Below are 16,256 nucleotides of genomic sequence, written 5' to 3' on the forward strand. Positions count from 1 at the left end.
AAGACCAGCCTGGTCTACATGAGCTAGTTCCAGGACAGGCTCCAAAAAAAACTACAGAACAACCCTGTCTCAAAAGAAAGAAAGAAAGAAAGAAAGAAAGAAAGAAAGAAAGAAAGAAAGAAAGAAAGAAAGAAGAAAAAGAAAACAGTGCTGTCCTCAAAAATGCCCTCTCCCTTTGAACACGGCCCCTCCTTTGGGCTGAGTTTCCCACACAGCTCTGATGATGCAGGAGGATGCCGAGGGCCCAGTTGGTGCCTGCATCTGTGCCTTGGCAGCAGCTATTCATGTCTTGCCACTCAGAGTCAAATTCCCTTATGTTTAGCCTTCCCTAAGTGCTTGTTCACTTCAGAAGACTCAATCCTCATCTTCCGTGTCCTCCTGGCCTAATTTCTCATATTACTGATTTACTGAGTATGAATCAGTAATATGAGATGTTCAGGAGAGGGAGGAAGGGTCATTCATGAAAAAAGTGAGTGTTCAACTAACTAACTCCCCATGGGTTCTGGAAGTAGTGAGAAGATATTAATGAAGCAGAGAGAAATTTCTGGTTTTGGAAGGAGGAAATCCTGAATGGCTCCCTCTGTGTCGCAGGAGAGACTCCTGGAAAGGAAACTTCAGGTCCCGGTCGGTCGGTCGGTCGGTCGGTCGGTCGGTCAGTTCGGGGAGAAATATTAGCAAGGAGGTAAAGGCCGTGCCTCACGACATCAGCAGTCCCTTCTCTGGAAATTCTACGGTATCCTGAAGAGCTCTCGGAATTTTGTGATGTCACTCGTGTCCTAGAAACGCCAACGGCCCTCAAGACACACTCTCTCGGTGCCTATAAGACTCGGTTCTAGACATGTTGTCTAGAGAATGGAGATCGTTCGTGGAGAGGCCAGAGGGAGGAAGAAGAAAGCTGGCCTCAGATCTCACAGGAAAACACGGAGAAATAATTAGTGGTCCTGGGGAAGATGAAGTGAGTTCACCACTAGCAGGGACTAGAGAGATTTCTGGATGTGATGGCTTTGAGACTTCCAGGGCTAGGGCTCAGGAACTGGGAGGTTTCTGGGATGAAATAGGTCTGTCTTGTTTCTCTGAGTTCCTAAAGGGCCAACCCACATCAAAGATTCACAATAGTTGATTTGACAAAGTCGGGAATTGACAAGGAGTGCGGAAGGAGTCAGTGAGATTTCAATACCAGCACTGATTGCACATCATCCCCCCCCCCCCGGTCCTTTTCGTTGTGTAGCAATAATAATAGAGAAAGGGGAGTAGCGCTCTGCCAAAGCCCATATTTTTTTTTTAATAGTCCAGGTCTTTTATTTCTTTTTGCACACCAGGCCATGAATTCGTAGGGAATGGGCTCCAGCAGCTCAGGCTCCTTCCCATTAGTCCTCACGAAGTGTGCTTCTCTGGGTGGAGCAGGCTGGCGCTTCAGCTGAACCCAGGTGCCCTTCTCTTTGGCTTCCTTTTTCTTCTGGTCATTCTCCTTCACCCGCTTCAGGAAGCTGTCTCTGCTCTTCGAGTGCTTGATGTGTTCAATCCGCACATTAATTCTCTTGGCAAGAATCTCGCCCTTAACTTGCTTGTTTACAATGATGCCCACAGCATGCTGGGTGACATTGTAGACTCTTCCGGTTTTGCCATGGTAACATTTATGGGGCATTCTTTTTTGAACAGTGCCCATTCCCTTGATGTCTACAATATCGCCCTTCTTGTAGATTCGCATGTACGTGGCCAAAGGAACAACTCCATGTTTCTTAAAGGGCCTAGAGAACATATAGCGAGTGCCCCTCCCTCCTCTTTCCCTTTGTGTTTGTCATTTTGGCGAGTTACTGAAAGATGGCTACCGCGGCCGAAAGGCCGAAAGCCCATATTTTACCATGCCTAATATCACAGCCATTGGCAGGGTTGAGGAATCAAGTGCTGCAGTCAGTCCGACTCCTGTGACCCCCTAAGGTTTCTGGCTTCCCAGTTATGAATGACACCCTGGTCTCCAGTTCAGCTTGAGAGCTCTTTAAGAGCCAATGGATGAGAGAGTGGGAAGAGACTGCCCTTTTTTCTTTTTCCTTTCTTTCTTTCTTTTGCTGTTTTGTTTTGTTTTTCAAGAAAGGGCTTCTTTGTGTATCTTGGGCTGCCCTAAAACTCACTCTGTAAATCAGGCCATCCTTGAATTCACAGAGATCTGTGTGTGTGTGTGTGTGTGTGTGTGTGTGTGTGTGTGTGTGTGTGCTGTGATTAAAGGCATGCACACACCACAGCCCGGCTGAGACTGCAATTGCTTGTTAGCTCTGGGTGTCCTGGGCTGTTAGTAAGTGACAATGGCTCTGTGTTGTGAATCTCTGTGAATCCAGACTATGTTATGTCCTTCAATGACATGAGTCTGAAGCATCAAGCACCCACCCACCCCTATACTCCCTGAGGTCTCTGAAGTCACAGCGCAGCTTCTATAGGTCTGATTAAGGCTTAGAAAGCTTTTCCCTGGTTCACCTTGTGCAGAGGAAACCAGGTAACTTCTGAGAGACATGCACCACCTTCCTACAGAAAGAAGGGAGGACTGATTAGCTAATACCCACAGAGGGGGAAACTCAAGTCTGGTATTTCAGACAGAACCTGCTTGGACAAAGTCTCATCTGTCAGTCACTTCCTGAGGGAGGGAAGGAGAGAGGGAGGGAGGGAGGGAAGGAGGGAGGACCACAATTATCTCTCCTCTGTGTCCTTTTTACGCTCTTTTCATGCTCTGATGAGTATTGTGATTCAAGTTGGCCATGTCCCCTTTTCCACAGCATGTGCACTGTGGCTCTAGATCAAGGAATCAGTTTGTTTGTTTGTTTGTTTGTGTGTTTTGCTCTATCTAGGAGAAGCACCATAGCAGTTGCATACTGACTGAGAAATTTGATTTTTAGGAAATGATTTTTCATATCTGTGAGTGGTCTCTCCATAGATAGCCACTCATCTTTCTTTAAACTTGAGTACAGGAATGAATGATCCCTCTCTCCCTCTCTCCCTCTTCATGGGAATGAGTGTGTGCTCTTGCATTGAGGGCTCCCCAGTTCTCAGCATCTCCAGCCCAACCTGTCACAAGCTGATCACACATTTGCAAACTTGGGATATATTCTCTGAAGTTTTGGGATAATGAATTTCATCAACTATGGGACTAACTTTGTTCTGACAGGACACTCACTCACAATCTCTCCTCATCACACCCACATAGTGTAACAACTTTGTGTTTCCTCCACAATGTGCTCATTTCTGTCAGGGAACTGAAAGCCGGCCAGCCAGCCATCATTATTTTTCCTTGTTTCTCATTTTGTTCTTATATTCTCTCCCCCCCCCCCCCCCCGCCTGGAAAACTTTCAGAGTTCACTCTGCCCCCTGAGTAAAGGTGTTATGCTTCCTTTTATTGTATATTTAGTGTTTGTGTGTGTATGTGTGTGTGTGTGAGAGAGAGAGATTCATTATGAAATCAAAAGTCAGTCAACAATAGCAAACTTTGTATTTATTTGTTCATCCATCCACGTATTTGCTTACTTACTTACTTACTCACTCACTCACTCACTTCATTTATTTATTTATTTGCAGTGGAAGACTTAATTCAGTAAGAATGATCAGAAGGGTAGGTAGGGTATCCTTGGGAAAAGAGTAAGATATCACGATGACTTTCCCTTCCAAGAGGGAGCTTTCTAGTAAGACGTGAAACCACAGTTTCAAGGGCCCGCTTTCCACAAGTCCTTTTCCAAGGTCAGGCATTTCTTAGGTAAGCAAGGGTCTCCATTCATTCCCTTTGAGGAACTCTCCGGCCCTGCCCTGACATTAACGTCTGACTCGTGCCTATTGTCAAGGCCAATGGGACACTCCTCAGCCCCTCCCTGACCTGACGTGACCTGAGAAGCCACACCCCACCCCAGTTCACAGGCCTCTCTTTATCTATCTATCTAACTAAGTAACTGTACAGCATAAAATGTGGAATCTCTTCTCAATGAAATGCTGTTGGCAGCCATTCGATGAATTTATTCTCATCTCAGATCCTGTCCAGCAGGGATGTCTTCTTTCCGTGTTTCTTCTTCTTTTGTATGTTGCAGTCAGTTCAGATGTGCTGGTATATGGTGAGAAAGAGAGAGAGAGAGAGAGAGAGAGAGAAAGAGAAATGGAATTGCTTTTTATTTATTTAAAGAGTTTTAATGATTTAATATTCAGCTATTTCCAGCCTTATTTACCAGCACATTTATTATTACCAGCAAGCACCTTCCTCTGAAAACATTGGAATCGCCCCCCATCTGTACATGGCATGCACGTGCGTGCATATGTATGTGTGTGTGTGTGTGTGTGAGCACGTGCGCATCCCATCTATCTATCTATCTACCTATCTATCTATCTATCTATCTATCTATCTATCTATCCCTTCATCAAATTCCATTTTAGGAGCTGCTATGCTGACCAGTGACATGGAGGCCACCATTTTCTTAGCCAGTGACAGTCAGGAGACAGAAAGAAGGAAAGAAAGAAAGAAAGAAAGAAAGAAAGAAAGAAAGAATCTACATTCCCATTCAGAAAACAAAATAAATAAATAAATGGATAGATAGCTAGATAGCCAGACAGAGAGATGATAAAAACACCTCCAAGATCAGGGAGACCAAGGCAGGCAGATCACTGTGAGTTTAAGGCTCCCTTGTTCTGCAGATTGAGATTCAGGACAGGCAAAGTGACACAGAGAAACCCCGTTTTCAAAAAAAAAAAAAGGTGAGGGCTGGAGAGAGATGGCTCTGTGGTTAAGAGTTCTGACTGCTCTTCCAGAGGACCCAGGTTCAATTCCTTACCACCCACATGGCAGTCAACAGCTGTCGGTAACTCCAAGATCTGACACCCTCAGATAGACATACATGCAGGCAAAACACCAATGCCAGTAAAATGAAAATAAATAAATTATTAGGAAAATAAATATATAAAAAAGGTGTTTAGTGCATGCCTTTAATCTCAGCACTAGGAGGCAGAGGCAGATGACTCTCTGTGAGTCTGAGGCCAGTCTTGTCTACAAAGTGAGTCCCAGGGCATACAAGGGTACACAACGAAACCTTATGTTGAACAACCACAAATAAGCAAACAAATAGAGAGATAATAACAATAAAAATATTTGAGAGTTCAAATAATTGACTTCATCCACAATAAAAGAATATAAAAATAAAAATATCAAATGCACTTGAACACATTGGCACAGGAGAACGCTTGCTAAATAGAACCCCAGTAGCACAGACACTGAGAGAAACAATTAATAAGTGAGACCTCCTGAAACTGAAAAGCTTCTGTAAAGCAAAGAACATGGCCAACAAGACAAAACGACGGCCTTACAGAATGGGAAAAGATCTTCACTAATCTCCAAAATACACAAAGAAGTCGAGAAATTGGTCATCCAAAGAACAAATAATCCAATTTTAAAAAATGGAGTACAGACCTAAACAGAGAACTCTCAACAGAGGGATCTAAAATGGTTGAAAGACACTTAAATGTTGGGTCGAGGGGGGGGTCATGCAAAGATGAGAACACCACCAAGTCTAATAAACCAAAAACAAACTTAAAAATAAAAACACACCGCGAGTCACAGAAGCTTATCAGCTAGCTGAGACCACAGGCAGAGTTTGGGCTTCTGACACTGTGGCAAAAGGCCGGTTTCTGAAACCCATTTTTATAGTAGGGGCATCGCAGGGCGGTGGTGGCGCAAGCCTTTAATCCCAGCACTCGGGAAGCAGAGGCAGGCGGATCTCTGTGAGTTCGAGACCAGCCTGGTCTACAGAGCTAGTTCCAGGACAGGCTCCAAAGCCACAGAGAAACCCTGTCTCGAAAAACCAAAATATATATATATATATATATATATATATATATATATGTTTCTCTGGATGTGCCTCTGTGTGTGTGTGTGTGTGTGTGGTGTGTGTGTGTTTATGGGGTGGCTTTTGAACTAACCAAGATGACTGGTTCCATATCTGGCAGAGAGGCAGGTGGATCTCTGGGAGTTTGAGGCCAGCCAGCCTGGTTGACAAGAGCTAGTTCCAAAGACAGGCTCCAAAGCAACAGAGAAACCCTTCCTTGAAAATCAAAACAAGAACACAAACCAAAAATAAAATAAAACATAAATTAAATGAGTGAGAGAGAGAGAGAAAGAGAGAGAGAGAGAGAGAGAGAGAGAGAGAGAGAGAAAAGAAATGTTGATTTGTTGATTTACAGACAAGAAATAAGAAAAAACAAAACCATAATACAAAACCATAATGTTACCAAGATGACAGCCTGGTTTATATAGTGAGTTAAAGGTATTATACAGAGAAACCCTGCACCAAAAATAATAATAATAATAATAATAAAAGAAGAAGAAAACAGAAAAAAAACAAGTAAGGAAAAAGAAAGGAAGGAAGGAAAAAACAGGTGTTTTCCTTTTTTTCTTTGTTTATCTCAGGTTATTTTATTTTAATTTATTTTTTTAATTGCAGCAGCAGCAGTATATTTTGGGCAGCACATTTCTTTATTCTCAGTTCTCAGCCCTCAGAAATCAGGAGAGGCAGAAACAGGCAAATCGCTGTGAGTTTGAGGCCACCTTGTTCTGCAGTGTGAGTTTTAGGACAGGCAAAGCGACAGACACAGAGAAACCCTGTCTTAGGGGGGAAAAGTGTGTTCAGTACAGGCCTTTAATTCCAGCACTAGGAAGCAGATGTAGAGGCAGGGGCAGCTAGATCTCTGTGAGTCTGAGGCCAGCCTTGTCTACAAAGTGAGTTCCAGGGACACAGGGAACCTCTATGTAAAAAAAAACACAAATAAACTAATAATAATAATAATCTAAGAGCTCAATTAATTGACTTCACCCACAATTCAAAAATAAAAAAAGAGTGTGTCTGACTGATCAGTGAAAGGACTATGTGGGCCAAGGGGCTGCCACAATTATGGCTTGGTGAGTGTCGATTGCCTTGGCAGGCTACTTAGTCTAGGGTTAGTAGCCCGCCTGGCAGTTGAGTTATTCCAGGATCCCGGAGAGGCACTACCTGGAAGATATGGGCTAGGAGACAGGAAGAAGGCCATGCAAAGTTTGTCAGAGCCTCCCTTTATTAAGGACGAGATACAGCTTTTTATAGGGTAAGGAGTTGGGGGGATGGGCACAGGGTTCTGGGCTCTTGCCGCGTGGTTCACGTTGGTCACATGGTCCTCGTTGGTCACGTAGGCAGGAGGTTATCTTCGGTCAAGTCACAGTAGGCCTGGAAGTCACAACTAGGAGATGACACACCTAGTTCTCTAGATAGTTTGGAATGAGGGGTGGGTTCCGCTAACAGATAGCTCTCATTAACAGCCAATTTGGGTGTGGGGTAGGCTCTGTCAATAGAACCATTCTTAACACAATTAGGGGTGTGGGGTTCTCTGCAGACTCCCCAGGGTGATGGTTCCTGTAATGATTTTAGGAGGAAATTGGCTCCTGACAGATCCCCCTTTCTTTTATAAAGACAGGCAGCTATTAAGTGAAGGGCATCAGGTCAGTGTCCAACCATGGTGTCAGATCTAAAGGAGAAGGGACTGGGACAAGGAGAGACCCTCCTCTCGAATGGTGAAGCAATTTACCTCTCCTGGGAACAGAGGGGTGCCTTATGCTTCTTAGGTCGAGTGGGGACCAGGTCTTTATCCCCCTTACCCGTCCTAGGATTCCCAGTATCCTGTCTTAGGTTGGGGGATTTCCTGCCACAAGTCACCTGTCCTTGGAGCTCCTCAAATGAAAGGTATCTAGCGAGATTTAAAATAAACAGATCACAGGTCACCCTGTCTTAGGCCATGTGGAGGGCACTCCTCGTGCCTGGCACCATGCCATTGTTGAGCCGGCCAGTACAGCCTCTGTATGGTGTGCTGTTCAGGCGAGGGTCCACACTAACTCCCGTCATTGGGCCCCTGCGTCTATCATTAATGAAAAGACTGTGAGTAGCTCCTCAAACAAAATATAATGATATAATTTTGGGCACCAATAACTCCATCTTCCAGACAAGAAGAAAGGGCATTTTCCAAACCCAGTATTCACCTTTTAATCTGGCCTTAGGTATCCTCCTTCCTAAATGCCTACTCCACAATAAGATTATGAGTGCTGCCTGCCAATAATTAGGGCAGTGTAAAAGGGATCTAAATCTAAAATTTTTAACATATGCATTAAACCCAAACATTTTACAGCGTGTGTCAAACTTTTCCCAACATCTACAAGCAGTTATAAGTATCAGGTCAATTGTAGTAAGGGCACAATGACATACATTGTTGTTATCAAATACCACCAGTTCCAGTCTTTGAGCAACAGTGACAGGAACCCTAATCTTCCCCCTTCTTAAGTGAAGAAGCATTAATATTTTAATTAAAATGAGTTTTGTGTCCCAAAGATTAAAACTGTCTGATGTTTAGTCTGCATCTTAGTTTCAAAGCAAACCAGAATTCAAACTGTAGAAGGAGCTCAGCATTAGTGCTTCAGGACAGGTGGGATTCCTGGGTGAGGTGAGCAGGATTCAGCTATCTGAAGCACATCCTGGCACTTCTCAGGTGGGTCTCCCTGGACTCTCTAGGGGCAGAATTGACACCCTGCAGAGTGGGGTAGCAGGTTCTGTTATCAGTCACTCCTCTCCTTGGGGGCAGGAAAGGCCAGACCAAGGACCTCTCCCCAATCTCCTCTGGAACTCCTCTGTGGGATGTCCGCAGCCTCGACAGCATCAGATCCAGCTTTTATTTTCTTTCTGTGAAAAAAGCATAAACATATCCTCGACCCCAAATATATATAGGTCGGGGTTTTTCATAATGCATTGCAAGGGTTTTTCCACCTTGCCTTAGCAAAGGTTAGCTTGGTGTTATCACGCCAGATCCGTTTGCATCAGGATCTGCTTGCAACTTTTTCTGAGTTGCTTTCAAGGAGCCTTGTTACGCTCCATAATTTTTTTTTATTAGCCATATATGTAGCTCTTCCATTGGAAAAGCCATTTGTAAAATTTAGCATAAAATCCTTTAAGGAATTTTTTTGCTATAACATTAGCAAAATACAGTTGTATGAATTGTAGCAATGATCTGGGAAAAGATTATTGTTTTTGCCTTTGAATTGAGCAAAGACAATTGTCCATGAATCAGTCTTAAAATTATCAATGAATCTATTATTTAGTATAAGAAGTATTGATCATAGTCAATATTTTGTAAAGCCATTTTTCAGCTTTTATCCTACCCTTTTGTATTAGACAGGCTAGACCCGAGTGAGAGTCTCCCCAGCATTGAGGGACCCTCATTCTGTCTATTTTTTAAAATTAGGCAAATATCTACCTCAAAACTTAGCAATACCCCTTTTGGGCCTAAATACAAAGATGTTTGACCAAACCATAAGGACATGTGCTCAGCCATGCCCATAGCAGAACCATTTTATCATAGCCTAGGATCTGAAAATAACCCAGATGTACCTCTTTTACACCTAGGATAAATGAGACATCATCCTTTTAAATATCCATGAATACCACAAAATATCTTGGAGTAACTCCAAGCAAGCAGGACAGAAGCTTTGGGTCCTGTCATCTCTGCCTGTGAAGGCGGAAATGTTTTTTATTTTTAACCATTATCATTTGTTAGAGTATAACTCTGGCCCTTGATAAAGTTAATTAAGAGGCCTGAGTCTCAGCATTCCACCTTGAAGCCACACCTGGCAGCAGGAAAGGTCCTCAAGCTGAAACAATACGACTCCCACCCAAGAGCGGGCCGTACAAATGGAAAAACTTGTATAAGAACTTTAAATCTTGAAAGATCCCCTACTTTCTTGCGAAAGCAGAAGAAACACAGCAAAAATGACAATTTCACTGAAAGCAGTTTACAGATTCAGTGTAAATGTCCATTAAAAATTATAGCAACATTCCTCACAGAACTCACAGATTTAATATAAATGTTCATTAAAATTATAGCAAAACTTTTCACAGAACTCGAAAGAACAATATAGAACTCAAAAGAACAATCTCCAACCTTATACGAAAGAAATAAAAACTCAGGATAGCCTAAACAATTCTAAAAATCCTCTGAATATATCACAATCTTTGATTTTAAAACTTTCCTACAGAAACACAGTGCTGAAATTAATCTACCTTAGATATAAACTTATACATCTACAAACTAAAGATTTTTGACCAAGAAGCAAGATTTTTAAAATGGAAAAGAAGCATATTTACTGTCCTAAATGAAGCTGCAGCTTTTTGAATCTAGATTCCTGTATAGCAAACCTGCCTGTCAGCTTTCGCTCCATATGGCAGGGGGTTAAAGACATAGGCTCTCTAGTAGCCCTAGCAGCCAGCCTGCTTGGCAGGAGTAGCTGTGTGGATTGTACCCTAACTTCTCACATCTCGAGGGACTCCCTTTTGAGCCCGCAAGCAAACACATAAAGCAAACATATAAAGCAAACACATGAATCTCTGTTTTTGACTCTTACTCCTCTCTCCCTGAGTGATTGATTAAATTTCTATATGAATTTCTCTTCCCTTGAAAGTCCCATATCTTTTTGGACGACGGTGAGCCTGCGCCTACCTTGTCCTGCAGATCTGTCCGAGTTCTACAGCCGCAGAACCTTCTGTTTTCTTCTTGTTGTCCCGGGACTGCGCGTTGTCGTCCGATAGTTGACCGTGCTCCGCGTCGCTGGTTCGGGCGCCACTGTCGATTGCCTTGGCGGGCTACTTAGTCTAGGGTTAGTAGCCCGCCTGGCAGTTGAGTTATTCCAGGATCCCGGAGAGGCACTACCTGGAAGATATGGGCTAGGAGACAGGAAGAAGGCCATGCAAAGTTTGTCAGAGCCTCCCTTTATTAAGGACGAGATACAGCTTTTTATAGGGTAAGGAGTTGGGGGGATGGGCACAGGGTTCTGGGCTCTTGCCGCGTGGTTCACGTTGGTCACATGGTCCTCGTTGGTCACGTAGGCAGGAGGTTATCTTCAGTCAGGTCACTGTAGGCCTGGAAGTCACAACTAGGAGATGACACACCTAGTTCTCTAGATAGTTTGGAATGGGGGGTGGGTTCCGCTAACAGATAGCTCTCATTAACAGCCAATTTGGGTGTGGGGTAGGCTCTGTCAATAAAACCATTCTTAACACAATTAGGGGTGTGGGGTTCTCTGCAGACTCCCCAGGGTGATGGTTCCTGTAATGATTTTAGGAGGAAATTGGCTCCTGACAGGTGAGAGGGAGGAACTGAGAGAGGGAGGGAGGGAGGGAGGGAGGGAGGGAGGGAGGCCTGCTTTCTTAGGGTTCTTTTTCAGTAGTTGTGTTTGTACGACCCCACACCCCACTTCTCATACTAAATACCGAGTCTGAGAAAATTAAAACAGCTGTGGAAAAATTCCCACTTGGATGTCTGTTCCTGCCCTGTAAAACAAGAACCACAACAAAAATATCCATATCTAAGCAGGCCAATTAAGTTGTAGCCTCACCCTTTAAAGGTTCTAGCTGTTGGGAAGGGCTGGTGACCTTGAACTTTCCTAGTCTCTGAAATCTGCCTTCTCACTTTTACCAGGTGCCCTCAGGGGCCAGGAGTGGAGGCCAGGGCCCATGCTACAGGAGATTTCCTAGATCACCTACAGGCACTTAGGATTCCTGGGCCTGCTTAGAGAAAGACACACGACACGTGAGACGCAGAGAAAAAAATTTTCTGAGACAAGGATTCTCTTAGCTTTGGCACCTGTCCTGGAACTGTAGACGACCAGGCTGGCCTCAAACTCACAGAGATCTGCTTGCCTCTGTCTGCCACAGAGAAATTACAACAGCCATGGAATAATATGAAAAATTCTGATTTACGCCAGGCAGTGGTGGCGCACGCCTTTAATCCCAGCACTTGGGAGGCAGAGGCAGGCGGATATCTGTGATTTCGAGACCAGCCTGGTCTACAAGAGCTAGTTCCAGGACAGGCTCCAAAACCACAGAGAAACCCTGTCTCGAAAAACCAAAAAAATAAAAATGAAAATAATAAGAATAAAATAAAATGTTAAAAAAAAAGAAAAATTCTGACTTTGATATCATTTCCAGGAATACTGATGCAGTGAATTATTTGGAACATTTTCACTTCAGACAGAAAATCATAAAAATGTCATTTTATTGATTTCTTTTATAGGGTCTCTTTCCCACCAGGATGGTTTGCACTTGCTGGGTTGTTGAAGATGATCTCCTGATCCTTGTATTCCCAGTTCCTGAGTGCTGCCGGCAGGACAGACATGGGCTCACTATACACTCGAGTTTTTGATGCAGTACTGAGAACCTGGAGCCCAAAGGACAAGGCTTCAGCTTCCCCTGCCCCTCTGACATAGGCCAGATACATAAATGATTACCCAGATTTTATTTAAATCTCTCAGTGTGGCTTGTGTATGTGGGGGAGACAGGGAAGGTATCACATTTCAAAACATTTTCATAACTGCACTTAGCACTGCATTCTTTTCCATTTATTTTACTTTTATTTGAGAGTGTTTCCAATTGTGTAGGACTTAGTTAAATTTCAATTTCTTAAGGAATTTTTTTATGATTTTCTTAACTTTATTTTATGCGCAATGGTCTGAAGATGTCAGATCACCCAGAAACTGAATTTACAATCACTATGAGCTGCCATGCAGGTGCTGGGAATTGAACCCAATTTCTCTGGAAGAGCCGCGAAACTAGCTCTCCAGGCTCTTCTTAATTTAAAAGTTTATTTATGTGTCTCTGGGTGTGCCTGTGCCTGTGTTTGGTTTGTGTGTGTGTTGTGGGGGGGGGGTTGTGAGGGGGGGTGGCTTTTGACCTCACCAGACAAAGGCATTCAAGAGCACTGGCTCCATATTTAGCAGAAACAGGATCATTGGGAGTTTTAGGACAGCCTGGTCTACAAGAAAGGAGCTAGTTTTAACAACAGTCTCCAAAGCAGCAGAGAAACCCTGTCTCATAAAGCAAAACACAAAACCAAACATATTTGAGAGAGAGAGAGAGAGAGAGAGAGAGAGAGAGAGAGAGAGAGAGAACAGCTAGGGCTGTTACACAGAGAAACCGTGCCTCAAGAACTAACTAATAAAAGAAGGGGGGAAAAAGCAAGAGAGCAAGAAAGCAAAAACATCAAGCAAGCAAGCAAGAAGGAAAGCTAGGGAGAAACCCTGTCTCAGAAAACAAAAAAATAAATAAATAAACTAATAAATGAATGGATAGATAGATAGATAAATAAATAAATGCCCAGCAGCAGAAGCATGAAAGCAGCTTCTCAGACCCTTTAGAGCTCCTGAGTTACAGTCATGGCAGAGGATATGACTAGGCCAAGGCTCCCTTCACAACCACCATCCAGGCCTGCCTGCCTGCCTTTTTTAAATGCCAGTTTACTAAAATTTTAGTTATTTTTAATTGCGTTGGGAGGCTAGAAATTTTTGGGTTTTCATGAGTGGGCAGACATATGAAAGAAAGGAAGGAAGGAAGGAAGGAAGGAAGGAAGGAAGGAAGGATCAGAGCAGTGAATATACAGGTGCCCAGTCCTTACACCAATGTTGACTGCAGATAGAAAAATAAGAGGAAGAAAAAAAAAATAGAACGTCACCAAAAGGACAGCCTGGTCTATAAAAATGAGTTCCGGGACAGCCAGGGCTATTCCATGAAATTGGCTGAGTTCAAATCAGCAATTTCCCAACTCCAACAAGAATGTTGACAGGAAAGGCAACAGATGTACACATCGAGGAAGGCCAGTGGAGCTGTAGGCACACCCTTCACACCCTTTGAAACTTCTCTGTTGCAAGGTTACAGAGTTAGGAAAGGAAAATAACGCGTCACTGAAGTCATTCCTAGGCTAGGGCTCCCTTCACAACCATTTGAAAGGATCACAGCACTGAATATACAGACGCACGGTAATTACACCAACGTTGACTGGAAGGACACCTAAACTAACAGAGACACACACATACACAATCCATAGCATTTGCTGCCTAGCAGATCAAATGAATTCCAGTGTCAGTAGGCACACCCTTCACACCCCTTGAAACTTCTCTGTTGCAAGGTCTCAGAGTTAGGAAAGGATCTTGATCTTGAACTTTCCTTAATAGTAAGTCTGTGTGTGTATCACACTCAAGCCAAGTTCCCCTCAGAGCTCATGGAAGACAAAACAGAGCTCTAGAATAAGAGAGACGGGGGGGGGGGGATTCACTCAAGAAAATGAAAGCAAAACCCTACACAAACCCTGGCACACAGTAAAATCAGTCCTATGAGGAAATTTGTAGCTCTAATTGCCTACTTTTTAAAAAGACTTCTAACCATTAGGTAATGGTGGTACACGCCTTTAATTCCAGCACTCGTTCTGGTCTCCAAGAGCTAGTTCCAGGACTGACTCAATTAGAGAGAACTAGAGAGAAACCCTGTCACAAAACAAACAAACAAACAAAGGAATAAAGTATTACATAAATACTTTATGGAAGAATAGATGGACAGATAGACAGACAGACAGACCCACACCCCATCTTCTGTCTTCTGAAGGTACCAGGCTCTCTCACAGGGGTCAGGCAGAAACGCAGGCAGATAAAATGAATTCCAGTTTAAAAACCATATAAAATCGAATAAACTTGAAAGACACGGAACCAGAAAGAAGAGAAATCGGGAAGTTACCCTTGAAAGCATTGGCACAGGAAACTACTTCCAGACACTCTGAGAATTTTGCACACAAGCAGGCAAAAATACGAATAAACAAATTAATGATCAAATTAGGTCATCAGGCAGCCACCTCACCTGCCTCAGAAATTTTATGATGAGCTATTACTGCAATCAGTATACGCATGCCTTACCTGAATCATTGTCCTGGAAGTCGTCTTTGGTGATTGGCATATGCTCCCTGAGAGAACACACACTCCTTCCAGGAGCCTTCAGTTGATAGTGAAGTGCTGGGTAGAATCCGGTGTGAACTTACTGGTCAAATGTTAAGTACTTTGATAACATCTGTTGATAAGATTTTAAGGCAAAGCAAATCTCACTATGATTGCTTAGTCACACAGGTGGGAGGGGTTTTCAGGACTTTACTCACATTCCTTTAAAAATATTTCCTGGGATGGGTGTGGTAGCTATGCCTTAATCCAGACACTGAGGAGGCCAAGGAAGGGAGATCTTTGATTTGAAATTCGGCCTGGTGTACTTAATGAGTCATAGAATGCTGGGGATAAAGCGTTCTGGATCCCCTGTGTTTCCTAGCACTTGGGAAGCAGAAGCTGGTGGAATTTGAGGCCAGCATGGTTTACAGAGCTAGTTTCAATACAGCTGTTCCCCAGAGAAACACTGTCTCAAGGGATTAAAATGCTTCTGGGCTGGGCTTGGTGATCTATAAACAGAAACTTAAAAAAACAAACAAACAAGCAAAGCCAGTGGTGGTTGCTCACGCCTTTTATCCCTGCACTTTGGAGGAGCAAGTGAGTTCAAGCCCAGCTTGGGCAAGCATGTGGTTCACCTACTGAAAAAAAAAAAGGCAAAACATTTATAGACATAAAATAATAAAGTGATGGTGGAGGGAGAAAGCACATAAGGTACATATCCAAGCTTCAACCAAGTTATTAGAAGCATTATGGGCAGAAAACCCAGAATTTCTATTTACTCAAATAGGGCCACAAAATTGTCAGAGCATGCAGCCAATCAGAATTATCGGCAATAGCCTAATTTACATGGAAAGAATTGCTTGATGGGAAATGGTAGGCGAAGGTGCTCACCATAACTGTAAAAGAACTTCTTTTGCATGGTTACTCAGAGACAAGCAAGTTTCAATATACAGCTAGGTTTTTTTTAAATCTTTTTTTTTGTTTTGTCTTGTTTTTGTGTTTTGTATCTGTCTTTGGAGCTTGTTCTGTAACTAGTTCCACATATGCCAAGTTGGTCTCAGACAGAAATCTGCCTGCCTCCCTCTTCTAAGTGCTGGGATTAAAGGTGTCTGCCACCATTACCCAGTGTCCTTATTTTGAGTTTTACATAAGAGTAAAGTGTACCTTCATTTACACTTCTTATTTTGAATTTAAATGTTAAGTTTTCAAATCTACTTTTAATGATATCTAACTTATACTCTATAACTTATAGATCTAAACAAAGTAAATGGAGACTTTCTATCCTGATATTTTCTTTTTAATGAACTTTATAGTTTCATGTACGTTGGTGTTTAGCCTGCATGTATAATAAGACAGTGTTGGATGTTGGATTCCCCTGGACTGTACTTAGAGACAATTGTGAGCTGCCATGTGAGTACCGGCGAGATAAACCCGGGTCCTATTGAAAAACAGTAAATTCTCTTAATTGTGGATCCAT

General features: G+C 43.0%; 1 pseudogene; it reads right to left on the reverse strand.

The window, feature by feature from the left end:
- Positions 1–950: 950 nt before the first annotated feature.
- LOC142838209 (large ribosomal subunit protein eL21 pseudogene) lies at positions 951–2,120 on the reverse strand (annotated as a pseudogene).
- Positions 2,121–16,256: the final 14,136 nt, after the last annotated feature.

Source organism: Microtus pennsylvanicus, chromosome 19 (genome assembly GCF_037038515.1).
Source record: "Microtus pennsylvanicus isolate mMicPen1 chromosome 19, mMicPen1.hap1, whole genome shotgun sequence".
Taxonomy (NCBI): domain Eukaryota; kingdom Metazoa; phylum Chordata; class Mammalia; order Rodentia; family Cricetidae; genus Microtus; species Microtus pennsylvanicus.